This window comes from Myxocyprinus asiaticus, chromosome 43, assembly GCF_019703515.2.
Source record: "Myxocyprinus asiaticus isolate MX2 ecotype Aquarium Trade chromosome 43, UBuf_Myxa_2, whole genome shotgun sequence".
Lineage (NCBI taxonomy): Eukaryota > Metazoa > Chordata > Actinopteri > Cypriniformes > Catostomidae > Myxocyprinus > Myxocyprinus asiaticus.
The window spans coordinates 22,107,109-22,129,214 of NC_059386.1; the positions used below are offsets into that span (position 1 = coordinate 22,107,109).

The 22,106-nt window shown below is 37.4% G+C and overlaps 1 long non-coding RNA gene across 6 annotated transcripts in view; it reads right to left on the minus strand.

Moving 5' to 3' along the window:
* The window catches only part of LOC127433799 (uncharacterized), a 74,709-nt gene extending 53,034 nt beyond the window's left edge, over window positions 1-21,675 (minus strand). For 3 of the 6 annotated variants that reach the window (XR_007895937.1, XR_007895935.1, XR_007895936.1), the window contains exons 1-2: window positions 21,263-21,673; window positions 2,109-2,298 (exon numbers count right to left, since the gene is read on the minus strand). This is a non-coding gene — a long non-coding RNA (uncharacterized LOC127433799). Of the gene's footprint in view, window positions 1-2,108; window positions 2,299-21,262 lie in introns of all 6 variants that reach the window. The other 3 variants (XR_007895939.1, XR_007895934.1, XR_007895940.1) reach the window with 3 other exon arrangements.
* Between the last annotated feature and the right edge of the window lie 431 nt (window positions 21,676-22,106).

Sequence of the window (22,106 nt, forward strand, 5' to 3'; positions counted from 1 at the left end):
AATATATTTATAAAACATAAATATGTGTTTACATCAAGTTCTACAACTTGAGAAGCACATTGTGAAATATTTACAATGATTTTACTACTAACTCAATAATCGAATCCAGCAAAACATATTTACTGTGGAACAAAGAAGGGACCCAAAATTAGTTTCTGCATTTGGCAGTTTGTCTGTAAATTCAAGACTAGTTTGATGTCTCAGAATCCCTGCTTTTATATGTCTGCCTTCCTGGATACAACAAGATTAAGACTTGAAGCCTTAAATAAATACTTTTTAAGGCTAAAAAAAAGTGATGACTTCTCAGTTATTTATGTTTAGAGACATGAGGTGATAATGATACCACAGATACTTGAAAGCACTTCCCATTTCTGATTAATAGAACATGAAAAATAGCATAAGAGCATCATTTACTGGAGGCCACAAACACATGTTCTCTATTCTCAGATTTGCAGGCCAAATGTGCTATTTTCTCAGTAATCAACCTTAGAACTTTCTAAGAAATAGAAATAATTCGAAAACCCTTCAGCAACAAGTAAATAAACTATTTGTACTACATCATGGACAACATCACTGTTTTGCATCAACCAGACAATTATAGAGTCTGGCTACTTGTTTAAGTTTGTTTTGTTTAAATGTGCACTCAGTAAGTGTAGTCTTTGTGTCATCTTGGACTTACACTGACACCTAGTGGCTTGGATGCAGCATCATTTAAAATCAATAGTTTTCAGTTTCAGATGCCATTGTAGAAATGTAGTATTCACAGTCAGACATGATTACTTTAATCAGTGAGTGAAAGTTTCAAATAACAGGACGGTTACTGAGATTAAGAGAGTAGTATTCAGCTGGTCATGTGATTCTAACATGGCAGCCCCCATGTGCGGACCCTCTCCATGTAGAATAAAACAGCTTTTATAAGGTTACTGATATGACTGGAATCTTCATTTTAATGAAATAAGTGGTTGTGATTTCCAAATATATTGCAAAATTACAATTCATATGTTTCAGGAGTTCATCTTTTTTAATGAGGAAAAAATTACTGAGTGCACGTTTAAGTTTAAGTTGCAGATTTGGACAGAAGAAAAACCTACGTGGCTTCAAAATGCACAAATCAGTAGAATTCTGGGAAGACACACGCAGACCGGATGTGCTATTGCACAATAACGCAAGGTTGCAAACTGCTTTTTCCATGGTACTCTAACAGAAGATCATAATCTTTTTCCATCTGTGAAAATGATATTTTCCTCGAAATAATTCAGATAAAATTTTATGTATTTTTCCCCTCTATCCTGCCTTAATGTATAGATGCAACTAATCAGTGACAAACTGTTTGTTTCAGTGGCCAACACCGCAACATTGGCTCAACCAATAGTGTGAGCTTGGGGTAGGGCAACCTGTTTGATCGACCAATGAAAGACTGGGGGTGTGTTTGGAAAACCTTTATGCTTTTAGCTTTAGAAATGTAAATTTTTATTTCCATTTGGTAACACTAGTGGCACAAAAATGACACTTTTTAATCATCACAAGATTGGCTACATGACCCTGATGATTACAGTAAAATAGCAAAGCCACAATAGTAAACACAATGTAAGCAAGTATTCTGCATACACATATACTAAATGAGGTAGATGGCAGGAAGGATGATAAGAACATATCTAGTTCAGTCTGTACCATCTTTGCCCTGTCAATAGAATCACTTCCTCATTGGGTCATGTGTATATGTGTGTGTTTGCATGAGTGTGTGTTCTAAAGAACAGGCTGTACTACTCATAGTAAAAAAATGGCTAAACCACATGTCTGATGTGTGAAGTGTGAAACCACTGGTAAGAAGCAGTGGGGAAATACACAAACACTGACAGGTTCTTTCCCCACCGCATACAGTTATCATTCAGAAAAAAAAAAAAGATCTCAATGAAATCACATGTCAGTATTAATCACATAAATCTGGGCCATGAATTATTATGCTGTTGCATCGTAAGCATCCTCTTTTAGAAGACTGTTTCAATCCAAAGACTCTTTATAATAGTCATAAATGCAAATACTTATAGACCCCATAAACTGAAGATTGTGTGCACCAGGGGCTCTTGAGTTATATTAGCCCTACTCACCCATGGATGTGCATTCAGATGCACTTAGAGATAATAGCCAAAGGAGAGATGGCTCCATCCCTTGACACTGCTGCCCCTCTGCAGTGCCCACTTGGGGGTAGATGATCTGGACAGGGTAGGGTGGTTCAGGGAAGTCCAAAAAATCCATTCTTGTGCAGGTAGTGTCATGTTTCAGGGCTAGGTGAGGACCCTGCAAAAGAAAAACAAAGGATAATTAGTATTGTGATAGATATGCTCAAGTATGAACTTTTACGAATGATTTCTACTCTACATGTGTATTTTACAGTGCATTTTATCGTTTATGGACTGGCCCCATTCACTTCCATTGTAGGTGCCTTACTGGAACTGCGATTTTTTACTTCTTTTTTTTTTTTTTAAATGAATGTGGGATAAGACAAAATAATTTTTGTGTCAAACACATACTGAGCTACACATAAGCTACACATATGTATTTTATGTACACATATATACTCAGGTACTTTTTGAGTCTAAATAGATGAACAACTTACATAATTTTGGTAGTACACCCAAATGATAACAGCCAAATCATACTGTTCATGTGTTACTTGCTATCGTTTACTTCCACAATGCTTCTTCATCAAATAGCAAAGTCAAAAATAAATCAAGTCAATCACTGACACATCAGCGCCACCTTGAGTAAGAAATAGCCAGCCTTGTTACATGACAATGGCAACATTTTTGCAAACCAAAATTAAGTGCTTCGTAAATTATGTGCTGCAGTTTCCCAGTGAAATGTCCAGCGGGGGGCACCAAAATCGAGTGAAATGATGTTGTAATCAGACGAGGTTTTTAAGGTGAATATTAGATGGATGTTTTATGGAGTAAAACGAAAATCCCTGACCTTAAATTTTAACCTAAACCTAACAAACAGTGTCTTAAAAGATAAATGTAATTTAAACAAAACAGACATCCTTACCCTAAACCAACACCTAACCGATAGTGTTTTAAAAGCAAGTTCGACATGGAAAGCACAATTACTGAAGCAACCTTGTCATTTTGTGTCATTTCTATGGCACTTCTGCTTCACATTCACTTTCGTTTCGAGCATCCATGGCTGGGCTCAAGGCTCGGTCTCCAAGTCCAAAGTCCAACACTCTTTCAGGCGAGCTACCACAGAATTTAATCACATTGGAAAAGTGTGTAAATGAAGGTGGTCTGTAATACAAGCATTAAAATGTATCGTTTTTCAAATGACGCTTTAAAGTGTTTTGATAGTATAACATAGTAGGGTGTGAGTAATAGAGCAAAAAATATATGTTTATAAAGTCATAAATAGCCATAGTATCCGTGATTTGTGTGAAAGTAAATAAAATGCACAGTTATTGTGGCACCTCTACTGTTAATTTCACCAGGAAACTGTGGTGAAACTTTAAATATGGCATGTAAAAGTCCGTTTGCAAAAATTTATTTATGTTAACGTTCATTCTATGAGACTAAGTTGGAAATAGCATGAATAACACAACGTGATATAGTAGTCATTTGGATGAATATAGTACTCATTTGCCTTGTGATAAACAAAGAAATGTGTATCCTGTGATATTAAACTTATATACAGTTGATATGTTTATGGGAGCGCAAAAAATGACACTATTACATATCTAGGGTCTTTAATGACCCTATACACTTCTGGTAATTAAGTAGTTATAAAAATGTTTGTGTGTGTGTGTGTGTGCAAATTTGCCATTTTTCGTTTATCGTTGGACTACTTAGAAGAGAAATGTTGAGTAATACTAAAGAGGTGTGGGCATAACTCCAAAAAAATGGATGAGGTACAGGTGGTGGAATGAGGTCCCGGGTCACTAAAGACCCAAGGTGTGTATTAAAGTGTTAAATATGGATCTCCAAGCCGTTGCTGTAGCACAGATCCAAATGCATGCAGCATGAATACACATCAAGAGAAAAAGGGCATAAAAAATTTATTTTGTGATGATCTGCAATTACTTGTAATAAATGAGTTGGAGGCAGAAATAGTGGGGGATGATAACTGGAAGGTGCAGTTTCTGCAGGGTGCAGAAACAAGCACTGGATCAAAGGAGGAAAAGAAACTCTGGGGAAGAAACGACCGTTACTAAGGGTGAGTCCTGCACCTGTGCCGAACACACACTGACATAAAGGCAGAGAAGCATGAATGAGAACTTTCCATTATACACTGACACACACTACACACAAAAGAACAGGAACACACACACACACACACACACACACACTCACTTCTTCTCTGCAATCCATTCATATCACATATACAGAAATGATGTGTCACAAGCAAACTGTTGCTCCATGGGTATGCATGGCAAGAGTGGGAGGGGATGTGAGGCAGAGTGACCACGTGACCTCAATTGGAAATTGGCCCCATTAGTGTTATAAAGGTGAATTCTGCCATTTACTGACCCACATGTTGTTCCAAACCTGTATGACTTTCTTTCTTACGTGGACATCAAAATGAGATTGAAGGCAGAATGACAGACTCAGTCACCTTGTATGGTAGTACAATGAAAGTGAATGGTGACTGAAGTTGTCAGTCCTTAACATTTTGTCTAACATCTCATTGTGTGCTCCAAATGGGTTCAGGACAACATGAGGGTGAGTCAATTATGTCATAGTGGTACCATGGTACAGTGATGGTGTCACTCCGTGCGTTCTATCTTCTCAAATAATAAAATAATGTCAACTCAGATCAATATTTTCTGTCAATTTATTTACTTATTTGATAAGTATCCGTGTAATACTCACTTATACGAACACAGCTGCAGCTGCTGTGTTTGTTTTGGTTTTGCTGCGTTTCCAAAAGAGAGAAAGGGAAAAAACAAGAGGTTCAGGATGACTTAGCACATCAAGGAAAGAACGGAATTCTGATGATAAATTCTGAACTTGTTTCAACACATCTTACACACACACACACACAGCCGATTACCAACATTAAGCTTGTCCCGACAAAACGGGAAGAGTACAAAGTTTGAATATACGATGGGATGCTCCTACACAGAATTCACATGCTTCTACTTGTACACACATACACGCACGGGCCTTTCACTCTGTAAACAGATGTGGTTCTTTTAGGTGTAGTTTCTTTATGGCTGAATGATAGTTTAACAGGGTGTAAGAGATGAGTGCTCTCTGACGCACATTCTACAAACAAGCAAGCGTGGAATTATGTAATTCAAAGCCTTTTGCAACAGGACAGGCCCCTGACGTTCAGTACAAAGTAGGGCAAAACCATGCAGCAGAACTAAACCAGGCCAGAAAAGTAACAGAGGAGCTCCTCTAATAATTGCATTAATACCGGCATGTTCATCTCCACTCAGGAATGTATGAGTCTGAATCATCGAAGTTATCATACCAAATTTTCATTCAAGTTCTAGGGTTTTCATATAGGGCGTAATGAGTCAGAGCATTCCTAATATTGAGCAATGGCCAGAACTTCCTCAAATCTATTGTGTTTGTGACAACAATGCGAGTGATTCTGGTGAGGTACAGTTTCTACCTAAGAGGGGATTTGTCGCAACAGCTCATTACGCCAAATGGGGGGAAGATGTTGTAATTCTTTAGTGATTAAGATTTCACTTTTTACGCTTTTTATAAGACAGAGACAAGTAGCCCCCTTTATTAGACACACTAATTAAGTAATAATATGAACAGTCCCTGTGAATGCGATACATAAAAATGCAATACTGAGAAAAAATAAATGCCCAACCACAACATCTCAACATAACTAACGATCTGTATAGTGGGCTGTTGCTTGATATAGAGCGACAATTTCAACCCTTGTGCTTTTTTTTCTCCCCAATTTGGAATGTCCAATTCCCAATGTGCTCTAGGTCCTCGTGGTAGCGTAGTGACTTGCCTCAATCTGGGTGGTGGAGGACGAATCTCAGTTGCCTCCTCGTCTGAGACCGTCAATCTGCACATCTTATCACGTGGCTTGTTGAGTGCGTTACCTCGGAGACGTAGCGCGTGTGGAGGCTTCACGCTATTCTCTGTGGCATCTATGCACAACTCACCACGCGCCCCACCGAGAGCGACATTATAGTGACACGAGAAGGTTACTCCATGTGACTCTACCCTCCCTAGCAACCGGGCCAATTTGGTTGCTTGGGAGACCTGGCTGGAAACCCATCGACTTTTTAAAATTGTCTTGAAAGAGTCTTTATTTTTCGGGCACTGAGAAGTATAAACAGAATTTATAAGTGTTCTCAAAAATCAATGCATAAACCCAAGAATTCCTTATTTTGGAAGTATCTCCTTAACATAGAATCTGTAGTGGATTGTAGGGTGTTTTGGGCACTTTTAGCACTGTGGACTTCTAAAAAGTAAAGTCTTGTTAAAACATTTTTCATACCCTCACTATTTTTTAATTTTTTTGTTGTTGTTGTTTACTAGCTAGAGGTCGACTGATAGTGAATTTTGGCGATACCGGTAACTAAGGTGGTGAAAAAGGCCAGTAACCGATTAATTGGCCGATTGTTTTTAAAATCAGTTAATAGAATGTTAAAAACAATAGAGACTATAAGAGTTCAAAATGAACAAATCTCCAAATGCTGTATGTTGTGCAACCAAAATCCCAATAATAACCAGAAAAAATGAAGATATGTTGCATAACGTGGGACTTTTAACTATAAACAAACCCAGCATACACATATTTGTTTTGGGACTCTTATTTTGAGGTGACAGAGACTTGACTTTGTTACAATGCTCTATATTTAAGTATTTACCAAATTAAGACTAAGAATTTTATACATCACCAGATGACGTTTTTTATTATCATTCACAAGAAAGTTGGAGACACGATGTACGTGCTAGGGGCACGTTTCTATATAGTCGCATTTATCTTTGCATGCCCTCACTTAAATTTAAAACACGTAATTTATCTAATCAAAATAACAAAATGTGCACTGAAGTGAAGAAAAAAATATTGATGAATATTGTCAATAATGAAATATTTTGATACAGCAAATGCCCACAAGGTGTCAGGGATTGTTTTTATTTCACCTCTAGAGGCCGCTGTTATATTGTTAATCGGTTCTTAAGGCCCGGGTACTTCATTTTTCCACGTTCCGGATCTGATCGCGCCCGCCCGACCGTGTTGCCTTTCTGAGTATACTTTTCTAACTGCGAACGAATAGGAACGCGTTTGACGCATGCGCACTACAAATGTTTTGTGACACTCTTTTAGTACAGTCAATGGCCAGGTCAAGCCGTGTGGCTGTGCTGATGATGCTATTTGCGTCACACATACACTATATTGCCAAAAGTATTCGCTCACCCATCCAAATAATTGAATTCAGGTGTTCCAATCACTTCCATGGCCACAGGTGTATAAAATAAAGCACCTAGGCATGCAGACTGTTTCTACAGACATTTGTTTAAGAATGGGCCACTCTCAGGAGCTCGGTGAATTCCAGCATGGTACTGTGATAGGATGCCACCTGTGCAACAAGTCCAGTCGTGAAATTTCCTCGCTACTAAATATTCCACAGTCAACTGTCAGTGCTATTATAACAAAGTGGAAGCGATTGGGAATGACAGCAACTCAGCCACGAAGTGGTAGGCCACGTAAAATGACAGAGCGGGGTCAGCGGATGCTGAGGCGCATAGTGCGCAGAGGTCGCCAACTTTCTGCAGAGTCAATCGCTACAGACCTCCAAAGTTCATGTGGCCTTCAGATTAGCTCAAGAACAGTGCGTAGAGAGCTTCATGGAATGGGTTTCCATGGCCGAGCAGCTGCATCCAAGCCATACATCACCAACTGCAATGCAAAGTGTCGGATGCAGTGGTGTAAAGCACGCCGCCACTGGACTCTAGAGCAGTGGAGACGCGTTCTCTGAGTGACGAATCACGCTTCTCCATCTGGCAATCTGATGGACGAGTCTGGGTTTGGGGGTTGCCAGGAGAACGGTACTTGTCTGACTGCATTGTGCCAACTGTGAAGTTTGGTGGAGGGGGGATTATGGTGCGGGGTTGTTTTTCAGGAGCTGGGCTTGGCCCCTTAGTTCCAGTGAAAGGAACTCTGAATGCTTCAGCATACCAAGAGATTTTGGACAATTCCATGCTCCCAACTTTGTGGGAACAGTTTGGGGATGGCCCCTTCCTGTTTCAACATGACTGCGCACCAGTGCACAAAGCAAGGTCCATAAAGACATGGATGAGCGAGTTTGGTGTGGAAGAACTTGACTGGCCTGCACAGAGTCCTGACCTCAACCCGATAGAGCACCTTTGTGATGAATTAGAGTGAAGACTGCGAGCCAGGCCTTCTCGTCCAACATCAGTGTCTGACCTCACAAATGCGCTTCTGGAAGAATGGTCAAAAATTCCCATAAACACACTCCTAAACCTTGTGGAAAGCCTTCCCAAAAGAGTTGAAGCTGTTATAGCTGCAAAGGGTGGGCCGACGTCATATTAAACCCTATGGATTAAGGATGGGATGTCACTTAAGTTCATATGCGTCTAAAGGCAGATGAGCGAATACTTTTGGCAATATAGTGTACGATGAGTTGAGCGATCCGCAATGTGGTCACCCGAAGTATACTTTGGCCTTTAGTGTACAGCTAAAGCCTGTCTAAAGGATAGCATAGAATAGGATAATGTTGTGGTCCCATAGACATTCTATGGCGGTACACTGGCGAGGAGACAAGAGGCCGTTCTTTTTGAATGGATGTCTATGGAGGAGACACTTCCCAATGCTGAATATATTGCTTTTGTGAGGAAACAGTTCATCACTTAATGAACTGACCACCTGTGCACCAATCTTCAACATGTTTTACACTAAACAATCCTTTTGGAGTGAACTATGTGTAGAGTTACTACAATAAAATAGCTGTTTTATAAGGGAAGTTGCAGACAATTTTGCGACAGGTAGGTGTCACTATACGGCTCTTCCCATTCATTTGTATGGTACCTGCAAGTGGTGATTTACGGTCATAACACGCTAGTTGACTGTTATGCTGGCTGTGGCTGTGTCTCTTTTGGAAGGCTGCATCCTCCGGAGGTCGCATTTGTCAGCCGCATACGTCATCGAGGCTGTCTCGTTTCAGAAAAGCGAGTAGGACACTTTGAATGCAGCCTTCGAATACGACCTTCTTTCACGGGAATTTGGGCATTCATAACCCTTCAACGGAAATGTTAAAAAATAAATGATGCCAATTTGCCCGTAAATATGATGTTCAAACGCAAGGAATGTTAATTCCCAAGTTGAAGTACCTCAGTAGATGGGTGCATTGTATATAATATGTATAATTATATTAATATATAATTAAAATGAAGTATTCGATTAAACGTACACCTGTAAAATCTATTTTCTTTTCTCTTTACATCATTATAACTCTCCTAAAATGTACCTCATACATTCCCTTCCAGAGGGACTTTGTTCCCTTCTCACTCAAAGCGCTCGCGCTTGTTAAAGAGTGGCATGTAAAATGTAAAGTATTACATTCTAGAAATTGTCAAAAAACATGTGGCCCATAGTGCCATAGTGCCGATACTTCACAGAGCTGAGACCACCATTTTTTTTTTTTACAGTGCCTCGCCTGTGTATGTAGATGACATTACGTGATGGTCCAAGGTTAATTGCATTGATATCATTAACTACTTTGAATTGTTATGACAGCCAACAACTGCACAAGTTGAGCTTTAAATTAATTCTTACTCCAAATAAGACTAAAATGGTTGTTGTTCTCCGCCTGGATCGCTCGTTTAGGTTAGTTTTACATTGCGTCTCGAGACCATAAACAGAAAACCGGCGATTAGAATCATCATAGCGCCGCCCAGTGGTTGCTCACAAGGAAGTGGTGGCAGAACCCGGCCATAAACAGTAAATTTTGTCAGATTATGATGTTGACAAATGATGTCCAGGGTTCTCGTAGACGGCTGTGGCTTCAAGCCATAAACAGAGCTGAATGGACTGAGGAAATTATTTAAACTCACGACTTTGCAGCAAACATATAAAGCGAACATTATTACAGGTATGTTATTAACTCATATCATTATAATAATTGTATTGTTAAGAATATTTGTGTATTTATGATGGTTTTGTGTCGTACTTTCGTTTTATTGTCTAATCTGTCAAATCGAACACAATAGTCTATCGGCTTCCTGCCACAACGTACTGGGCATGCGCTGAAATTTTGGTAAACAATAGGATTAGTCTATGGTAAAAGCATGGAGGATCTCAGTATATAAGATCTCTGGTAGATCCACAGAGGAACACATAGGAAAAAAAAAAAAGCAACTATCTGCATAAATTTGTGCTTTTATGATGATGGCCTGATAACAAGTTTCCAAGTCAGTTTTAATGTGACCTTCATATAACAAAATTAAATCTGTCCATTTAAATAAAAATCAACCCTTGGGGTGTGACTGAAGATGACGAAAAACCCTGTAAGGAATTTTATTTCTCTATATTTTATAGCAACCTACACAGAAACAAAACACATCTATGAGAACGATTAGACATTTTCAGTTAGTAGCTAGCAGATTAAATTAAGCACCAACACACAGAGAAACCGAGAATCAGACACTTGACCCCTAATTTGAGTGGGAGTCCATAACTAACCAGCAATAACAAGACTGAAGGAGGGGAAGAGGAGGGAATCAGTGGAGAAAAGGGGAGTGAATGAGAGAAAATGGGAGGAAAAAGAGGGGTGGTAGAATAACGGCCTCTACACAGGGAGCCGTTTACCCTCCTGACGTTCCACGACGAAGAAAAAAAATTGTTGAATTATGTCAGCAGCTGCGAAGTCTATAAAATGGCCTAATACTTCTCTCTTTTTTATCTCCACAAAAGTTGTCTGCACCAGAGGCCCAGAGGCCTAAGCCATGGGATAATGGAAAGAAAATAGCGGACATTTTTGTGGCGGCCCACAGAAACCAGGGGTCGTGCAATAAAGACAGGCGAGATCACTAGTAAATTGTACACACATTCAAACAGAAGATGCAGCCAGCTCCACCACATGGAAGGGAAAGAGCTGGGGTCTGGCAACCTTCTCTTATGATCTGTGAACTGGCAACCGACTGTTTTCAAACTGCTGGGCTCGTGCTACAGTTGATGTGTAGCAATGAAAAATGAAAGTGATGAATTATTACTGCTCTGAGAGTACTCTGATTGTTTGTTTGTGCAATTTCATCTCATGGATTAATGAAAAAAATACGTCATGTTGGAAAAAGTAACTTTATGTAACTTCAGTAAGTAATTCAAATATTCTATAATGATTAACAGATAAGTAATTTAAATATATATATATATATATATATATATATATATATATATATATATATATATATATATATATATATATATAAATTATATCTAAATGTAAAAAAAAAAATTCCAAGTCAAAAATACTGAATCAATCTATGTTGTTACGCCAGTGAAAGCAGTGTTTAAAGGTCAAGTCAGGTCAACTGCACAGTTTGACTTTTTACAGTGTAATAATGTTTGTAAATGATATTAATGAAAGTTTATATAAAGTTTTAGCAAAACAAGTAGAATTTTGGTTTTAAGAAGAGAAGTTTTGAAGTAATTTTATGATTTTTTTCAAACAAGTTTCCGGAAAACTCCCCCCATTTGCCATTAATCAGGCAAACAGCTAGTCCCACCCCAGACTCATGGCACTGGTTGAGCCAAATTTGCTGTGTCTGGCTGGTTGTAATGTTCAAACAAACAGAGCAATGTTTTGACAGTGCCCACTTTTCAGGGGAAATCATCCTATGAATGGTTTACTTACAACCAGTGTTGGGCAAGTTACAAAAAAATAGTAATTTACTACAAATTTTACATTTGTTTTTAAAATTCTAATCAGATTACTTTACTGATTACTTCAATGAAAAACTAATCACAATACTACTTTCCTTTTAAGTTACTTTTTTGTTTTTCCACTCAACAAATTCAAAATAATGTCTATTTTCTCCTTGTTCTCTTTCGCACACCCTTCGACTGTCACAGAAACGCAAACAAATGTAGATATGAACATATGGATTCATCTTTTCATTGTATTACACATGAATAATATTTTTTTAGAAATAAAAAAATTTAATTACTTTAATTGAAAGTCAGTAAATCTGGCTACAAGGATTTAAAATGTAATTACACTACTTTTTGTGCCTAAAAGTAATTAGATTACAGTAACTAACTACTTTGTAATCCAGTTACACCCAACACAGCTTACAACCCATAAAGTGTCTCTTCATTTTAAGCTGGGATAGAAGAAGAATCTTTATATTAAAAAAAGACCTCTTTGTCTATCAGTGAGCTCATGTTTTCATCATTTTTGCATGATGTGTGTAGGAAACATCATCCGGAGACGAAGGATGAACAATCCCTGAAGACGGGGGATGTTCAATCCAGAGTGTGAGACAGACAGTGTGTATGTGTGTGTTTGGGGAGGTGACTATGAGACAGCATCCCCTGGGTTGAAATAATGTGTGGCTGGGTGTGGGGGCTCAGTGACTGCGTGGGGTAAGTCCATGATTTATCAATGTGGGAATTTAAACCACATTATCTCATTCTGGTTCCTCCACCCACTCCAGTGCCACCGGAACACACATGCACGTGGCCAGAAGACAAAGAGGTGAGGTTATCAAAGGAAAAAGGCCTAAAATTGAATGAAACTGTCATTCTATTATTGACACAACATGAAAAAAAAATAACACAAAGTGCACTGATCAATTGACAAAAGAGATGTGTAACTTACACATATGGGTCATTTGTGCATTCTGCATTACACTTTGAACTCTGTAACATTTAAAAAATGAATATGCCTGTATTGAACTTTAAGGAAGTATGTCCATAAAACAGTATATCAGATATTCAGAAAGAGGCTCTGAAAATTGCTAATACTTGCTCATGTTTGTGCTGTAGTTTTCCTACCAAAAATGGTGTCACTTCCCCGAGGATGATGTTGTTAAGGAACTGGCTTTTATATGACAAAAGACTAACAGGATGTTAAGTGATATTATTGAGGACATGGGAAAACCCTAAATTAAAGTAATAATTTCAAATTCCCCCTTAATGTTTACTTAGCTGTGATTAAGTAAAGCTGAGTTTAATATTGTATTCAATATATTAAGAATATGACAGGGACATGAAAATGTACTGCATGACAGGAATGACCCATGTGGTCTTGCATACGGAAAACTGATATCAAGGGTTAAACTAAAGATTTCAGGACAATTAAAAGCCTAGTAATTTAGGGTTGCATTTGTTTTTATGTATCAGGAGGGTAGGGAGGTTCCCATTCTTGAAAGACATCAGTGTCTCTGTAATTCATAATTTATTGGTCTTGCATTAACAAAATTGCAGTCTGCAAATATGCAAATTCTCTAGGCGTTGGTTCCATTGTTCTGTGTTCCTACTGCACAGATTTTTTGAGACAACTGTCAATTTGCAGGTGACGTCAGGAAATAAAAAGCATGCCTTGCAGGAAGAAGACTAAAAGAACTGACAAGGCATACACAGAATTCCATACAAATAACAAATTATTTTATAGCATATTTACTAGACTGGATTAAATTAGCCAATTTAAACTAGCTTTAGCATTAAACTTGAGGACATTTCTAGTGTCCCCATAATTCAAATCACTTAAAAAACCTACTAAACGATGTTTTATTGAAAATGTAAAAATGCAGAAAGTTTTCTGTGAGGGTTAGGGTTAGGGGATAGAATCTATAGTTTGTACAGTATAAAAATCATTATGTCTATGGAGAGTCCTCATAATGATAGCTGCACCAACATGTGTGTGTGTGTGTGTGTGTGTGTGTGTGTGTGTGTGGGTGGGTGGGTTTGGGTTTATGAGGACATTTTTTTAGGTTACAAACTGGTAATTACAAGTGTATTATGCTATAAATGTGGTTTATGAGAATATTTCGTGTGTGTGTGTGTGTGTGTGTGTGTGTGTGTGTGTGTGACTGTTTCTGTATGAAATAAGGCTTATGCTGGCAAAAAAATTAATAAAAGACAATACAATAACTATTTATGTCTTTTTATAATGAATTGCTTGTATGGTAGCCAGCCTATTGTAGCCAAAAATCATCTGCAAAATTAATAAATGTAAATGTTCAAGTGGAAACTCATATACAACAAATTTACTCACACATGCACAAAGACACACATCAAACACAAACAGGCTATTTACAAATTCCTCTTTGATTGAGTTTTTCAGCAACAAGTCAGTCACGGGATGCATGTCGTGTCATCGTCCTTCTGGTGAATGAGTTGGAAAATGAATCAATGAATGAAAATAATGTTCTATTCATAACTTCCCCCGGAAATGAAAAGAGCTTTTGTGCACAGCTTTCAAAATCAAACATGGATAGAGGTGTCACGTGAAAAACAAGCTCAAAAACAAGTGCATTAAGATTGAATTAAGGGATATTTTCATATATCTTCATCAGTACTGTAAAAAAAAAAAAAAAAATCATGGATGGTATGTTTAATGTAACTATATCCATATAATCAAAAAGGCTGAACTGAAATTCAAAGAAAAAGATGACAGGACCAGAGAACAGTTGCAAGAAACACCTTAAGTTAAAGGAATATTCCGGGTTCAATAAAAGTTAAGCTCAATCAACAGCATTTGTGGCATAATATTGATTACCACAAAACCTACTTTTCTTTACAAAGAGCAAAAATCTGGGTTCCAGTGAGGCACTAACAATGGAAGTTAATGGGTCAGTCAGTAAACATCAATACACTCACTGTTTTAAAAGTATCGCCACAAGCCATAAACAGTTTGTGTGTTAACATGATTTTAGTGTGATAAAATCACGTACTAACTTTTTCTGTGTACTTCATTGCCATGACGATATCATGAAAACAAACCCTAAAACCCTGAAATGACTGTAAAAACCACTATTTAAACAACTTTACAGCCCAAATCATACATGAGATTTAACAGAAGAATTAATGTAAGTGCTTTTATAAAATTATAATCTTCACATTTCTGCTTTTAAACCCTCCAAAAATTGGCCCCATTCACTTTCATTGTAATTGCCTCACTGTAACCCAGATTTTTTCTTCTTTTTTTTTTCTTCTTTTTTTTTTTTAAAGAAAGGACAGTCGAGTTGAAATAATTTTTTGTGGCTATCAACTTTATGTCAAAAAATGCTTTCGATTGAGCTTAACTTGTGTTGAACCCGGAATATTCCTTTAAGAAAACCCATAGTTACAATTGTAAGACTATTGTCACTAAGGGTTTTCCTGACTTAAGGGGTTCTTGCAACTGGTTGCTGGTATGAAGACACATCTTGGTGCATCAAATCATTTAACACAAATGAAACACGTCTACACACACACTCACACCTGTCACATCACCCATATGAGCTGGCTGTTTCCTTTCGTATGACTTGAATGTGGTTTCAGGGCCCCGAGCAGGTACAGATCTGACTCAGCTCAAAACCCCCAAAACCTAGAATGACACGCATGATTAGAGGGCCATTGTGCGGAGAGTTAAGAGACAGGGAGGGGAGAGGAGAATGAGTGTGTATTTGTGTGCACCTGGCCAATGGGGTTCAAGTTTAGGGTTGCAGGTGGCATAGTATGGCATAATAAATAGAGTATATTATAGTATAGCAGAGTATAGTATGGCACGGTAGTGTGAGTGTGTGTGTGTGTGTGTGTGTTTGAGCATGTGTATGTGTGTGTGTGTGTTTGAGCGTGTGTGTGTGTGTGTGTGTGTGTGTGTGTGTGTGTTTGGGTGTTTGAGTGTGTGTGTGTGTGTGTGTGTTTGTGTGTGTGTGTTTGTGTGTGTGTGTGTGTGTGTGTGTGTGTGTGTGTGTGTGTGTGTGTGTGTGTGTGTGTGTGTGTGTGTGTTTGAGCGTGTGTGTGTGTATATGTGTGTGTGTGTGTACAGGTTTTACTATCCTTGTGGGGACCTAACCTCCCCACAAGGATAGTAAAACCTGAGATCACCAGCCATCGGTCCTCACAAGGGAAATTAAATTATGTTTTTTTTGAAAATGTAAAAATGCAAAAAGGTTTCTGTGAGGTTAGGTTTAGGGGATAGAATCTATAGTTCATACAGTATAAAAATCATTATGTCTATGGAGAGTCCTCATAATGATAGCTGCACCAAAATATGTGTGTGTGTGTGTGTGTGTGTGTGTGTGTGTGTGTGTGTGTGTGTGTGTGTGTGTGTGGCCAAACCATACTTTGGGAGAAATTTGCTGAAAATGTGCCAGAAATAAGCTAAATCTGACAAAACCTGCTTTAGGAGATGTCCCCAAAGAGAAGAGTAGTTCGCAAATTAATTTATTCTATTTATTAAAAAATAAAAAATAAAAAAAATAAAATAAAAATACAATTTAGGGATATGGTTTGGGTTAGGTTTTGTCTATAGTAATTTAAATAATAAAAGTGCATTTTTGCCTAAATGTTTTTTTCATTGTGAGATAATACTTCTTACAATCAATACAAAGTGATAAATAGAATCTGCAAATCAAAAAATATTTAATATGTCAACAAATTTCAGAGAATGAGAATGAACTTAAAGTCCCAAAGGAAAAAATGACAAACAAAACAGTACATAAAAACCTACATTCTCTTGAAACTTTTCCTTTATGGCAATATTTCAAGACATTATACACATAGAAAGGAAAATGTCCTTTCACTCTTTAACTGTAACTTCTGTATAAAGGTGTTTAATGACTCAAAAGCTCATAACATTTAACTAAATGTAGTCAAAAATTGTAAAGTTCACTTCTCCGAGACACACAAAATTCAAATCCAATTATGAAACATAATATCACTGTACGCTGGCCCAACCCTGACATTTATATTGTCATAGTTGGTGACGGTTTAGAGCGCTCACGGGTATAATTTCATTTTTATTTCAGGGGGTTTGGTGCACTTGGCATAATTTGTGTGAACTTCACAAACTCAAACTAGTTTTGCAATTTTAAAAGCCGAAGGAACTCTTTATAAAGAGAAATGCTTCCTTAATTGATGGAAGCCAAGTATTTTAGAAACACGAGAGGCTTTAAATCACACTGATTAAACACACTAACAACCTTTTCCCTCACAAACCACAAACGTGATTCAAAGCTGATTACAGTAAAATTACATCGTAGAAAGAAATACTTTGTAAATAGCTGTAGGAATAGTCACACACACTTGTATGAGGAATATTCTAAATGACGGCTTTCATTCAAGTGCAAACACTGGAATACAATGTCTTCATAATGTTTTTGAGTTTTTTTTATTTAAAGTAAAGTGCTGTAATTTCCGGGGTAATTGTAACAGGGTAATGACAACTATTACTGACAGAAATATATTTAACTCAAGGCTGTTAGCAGAACTGATCATTTTTGGACCATGGTAATACCATGCTTTTTTATTTTTTTATGTACCTTGCATTAAAAACCATAATATGTGAATATGGTAATCATACAGTACCATGGTATACAGTGGGGTTCAAAGTCTGAGTCTACATTGAAAATACAGTATGTGATTTAAAATGTAATTAAACCTGGAAAAATGTAGAAACAAAGAAACTTTATGATGTTTCAAAGATTAAGATTCTCCACTATTTCTGTCACTAATTTCAAGAGCAAATTTGTAACAATGACAAACATTGTTAACCGCTTCCTTTCAAGCACACAAGATGCTGAACTTCTCAAAATATGTTGGGATAACACGGATCATTAAGTTTCGCAAAAACTTCAAGTTTGTTTCAGCTCAAGTGCATGCTGTCATTAAAGAAAAGGGAGACATACAGTACCAAATACTAAGAAATTCAGAAATGCATGTTAAAAAAAAAAAAATTATTATTCAACTCTTCACTGAAATTGTTATGCTGATAATAGAATCTGTAAAAAAAAAAAAAAAAAAGGTATTAAATTATAAAAATACAAAATAGAAGCATTTTCACAGTCAGGCTCAGGTGGACTTTTGAACCCCACTGTGTACCATATTACCACGATATTACTATTTAACAAACCACAGTACTTTTTAATAAGGGTGATTAACATCACAGTCAATCTAACTGCAAAAGAAATGGCTTGACCGTGGACAGTATTTACAACTTGACTAAAATAGTGGCCTGAAGCCAATTCAAATGTCCATAAAGTGCTCACTGGATGAAGTTATAACAACTGACTTTCCTGCAAGGGGGTAGAGTACATGTCATCATGCCTCCCACAGGGTGAGAGACAAAGGGAGATGCTGGGGTCAAACTGTGACTCATGTGAGCAGTCACTGTGAAGCTAAGATACCAGACAAAACAGCCATCAGAACAAAATCACGAGAGCTTTGTAAAGACTGTTACCAGACGCCTAAGATCGTGAGAAATGTTGTTGTGTTCCTCCAAATGGACTGGATATAGAAAGAATGACTTTACAAGGACGGGATTAAATTAACATCAGGTGCTCTTGAAATAATGATACTGTACCCTTCACCCTCTGCTGGACAACAGCATGAACTAAAGGCTTGACCTCAATCAAATAATAATTGTTTGTTACAGAAAAAGGTAAAATAAAATTATAGTATAAATGAGTTCCCCTAATGGTAAGAATGAAGTCCTGGTCATATTTCACCCCAAAGAAATAAATTAAATTAAATTAAAATCATATTTTGCACAAAATATTTATTGCTGTTTTTGTGACCATTAGAATTATTTACATTCTGTATTATTTTCATGCCATTTCCAGAAAATTTCCCTGTGCTACAGAAATGAAAATCATCCTGTTTGGACACAATTATTATTATTATTATTATTATTATTATTATTATTATTATTATTATTATTATTATTAAAATCAGCATAAATAAATTCAGTAAAACAAATAATGTCATGATGTATAACTTTAAAAAAAAATACTTTTCAATATAAATAATATTTTATTATTTTTTCACATTACAGTTATGGATTTTTTTTATTTTTTATTTTATTTTTTTGCATTACATTTGTATTACATACTGAGAATTGGGGGATAGAGAGGAAATGTGGTTAACTTCCACAAAAATAAAGGAAATTATAAAATAAAAAATAAAAAGATTTTTTACATTTTAATTTTTTAATTTTGAATTTAATTTATTATTATTTTAATTTATATTTATTTAGACGTGAAATATGACCTGGTTGTTTCTTGACAGTTTTGAAGTCAGTCAGTTCTGTTTACATCAAAAATTAAAGAGAGAACAAAATATAACATACGCACACAGTTTATCATATAAGCAGTGACATGCAAGACATCACACAACTATACACTTGTTCTTTGACAGGAATGGTTAAAAATTTGCCAATGAGGCAGAGAACTTTTGGCTATTAGCTAACATCTGGTCTCTTCAGCAGCAGCAGCAGTGCAAGAATTCAGATTGGTCTATGGCGCCACCTTCTGGACATTGTCCGCAGTAGACAGAAAAGAATAATAAAGGAATATATATATATATATATATATATATATAGATAGATAGATAGATAGATAGATAGATAGATAGATAGATAGATAGATACACACACCAAAACACCACTTTCTACCGCACAACCCTAATTATTAACCAGACAAAGCTTTAAATAACTGTTAATGAAAGCCTATTACACATAAATAACTAATATTGGCATTATATTCATGATGTTAGCCAGAGGGGAACTGGCTCCCACAGTGAGCCTGGTTTCTCCCAAGGTTATTTTTCTCCATTAACCAACATCTTATGGAGTTTTGTGTTCCTTGACACAGTCGCCTTCAGCTTGCTCACAGGGGGTCTAAATATAATATACATTTTGTATTATTAATTTTAAGGCGCAATTTACAATCATGTTTTTTTATTATTATTATTATTAAACTGCACTATTAATACTCAAAGACATATAACAGCTTTTATGTTAAAGCATAATTGTCTGTAAAGCTGCTTTGAAATGATGTGTGTTGTGAAAAGCGCTATACAAATAAAAATGACATGAAATGACTGTGAGACCACCACCACAGATTCCCGCTAAACTGATCATTTCCAGGTAAACCTCAATATATCCAAGAGGTCATTGGGTTTATTTGCTACGTGATCACAACTAACCACTAGATGGCGCCACAGCTCTAGCAAGATAACAAGTGATTGATATAGGGTGACCAGCTTTTTAAAGTCTCAAACCAGGACACTTAGTGTCACAAATCCTACTCAGATTTAATCAAAGGCGGGAAAGTTCTCTTTCCAAAGGAAGTTTCTAGTACATTCTTTCACCACTTGAGTCCAGCAACGGTGCCAACTACAACACAGCAACTGCGCAGTGAGTGTGTGACGCACAGGGATATTCAGAGCACGGTTAGCCCACCATAAAAACTACCAGATGTTTTAAAGCCTCTATCTGTGTCCATGCCAGCACCTGTGTGTCACAAAAGAAGCTTTAAGTAAATGCATGTGTGACAGAGGCTGAAGAAGAGGAAGGATGAGAGCAGAGAGAATGTCAAGATCTCTGAAAGAGATTGATATGTTTGTAAAAAAAAAAAGAATATATTAAGGCTGGATTCCTCAACAAAACCAGTAAAAACATAACTGATGTAAAGATAATACACACTCATGTGTGACTGGGGATGGAGGGAGGGAGAGAGAGAGAGGATGGAAGTGATAGAGTGAGACGAGAGGGTAAAAAGAAAGAAAAACAAGACAGAAAAGAGGAGGATGGAGGGGGGGCACAGAGAGAGAGAGAGAGAGAGAGAGAGAGAGAGAGAGAGAGAGAGAGAGAGAGAGATGGAGGGGGTGTCCTCAGCTAAACTGCAGGTCAACGGGTTTATTCATTCCAAATGCCCCATGAAATGACAACTGATCCCAGACACGGTGTACCGTTCAGACATTCACACAAACACACACACACCTGCAAACCTCAAACACTGCTATGTAACCATCTCACATCAGACACAAACATGCATCCTTTTACATGTGCGAGCACGTGGATTCACTTTCAGTCTCAACAACCTGAATTGTTTACATATGCGTAGGCAACAAGGAAGCAACATTAAAGTTACACAACCACTTGAAAAAGAACACACTGGATTGTTCCACAAGCTTTTACAGCTAGCTATGTGTTATGCTCCAGCAGGAAGATGCACACTTATGTCACATTTAAAATGCATCCATGCCACACAGTCTGCACAGAACACACATGCAGCATCAGCTCCGTAGACACAGTTTCTTATAAAAACACATTGGTTCTTACCAGACAGATAAAGAAGGTGTGCAAACCAGTTTCCAGTCCAGCTGGGCAGAATATCAATCAGTGAACCAGTGAACAGACCATAAACACATCTTCTCCAGGAGCAGTACACACGCAAGTCCAGCCATACATCAGAAACAGGCACAGAGAGGAAGAGAGAGAACCACATGGGGCTGAAAATGAAAGAAGAATGAGAGGAGCTGAGAGGTACAGCTTAAAGGAAGAGAAAGAGAAGTGCGACACAGCAGGGAAGGGGAGAGGGAAATAGATAGATAGAGAGAGGGAGAGAGAGATAGAGAGAGAAAAAGAGAGAGAGAGAGAGAGAGAGGGGCACCTCGGTGTGAGTTCTTGCTGTTGCAGAGAGGGGTGGTTGGAGCTGTATAGGGTACCAGAGTTCAAAGCACTGAGAGAATAAGAGTGTTATTCTGCTACAGCCAGCCAAGTCTTACATAACACCAACCAGGGGCAGCAAGTTCTTCCTGCCGCTCTATCTCTCCCTCTCTCTCTCATTCTGTTGCGCACAGATTCTCAATTCTTTCCTGTTCTCTCTATTTATTTCACCTAATTTCTGTATCTTTTATTTGATTTCTCTTTTCCTCATTTTTTCTTTTCATCACTCCCCATAGGTAAGAGCAATGACGAATGAAAGCCTTTTTTATATCCCAACTGCTTCTCTTAGACAGCAATTAGATTAAATGGAGAGCAAAACTGAAACTCTTATGAGCATGTCTCCTGCTTCTTAGATTTTCTCTTGAGAAAAAGACCCTAGTGATCTCTTGCATGTCTCCTCTGGAATTTCAAAGGAGATCTCAAAAATGTCTCACATTGTGCTCAGATCTCAAAGACT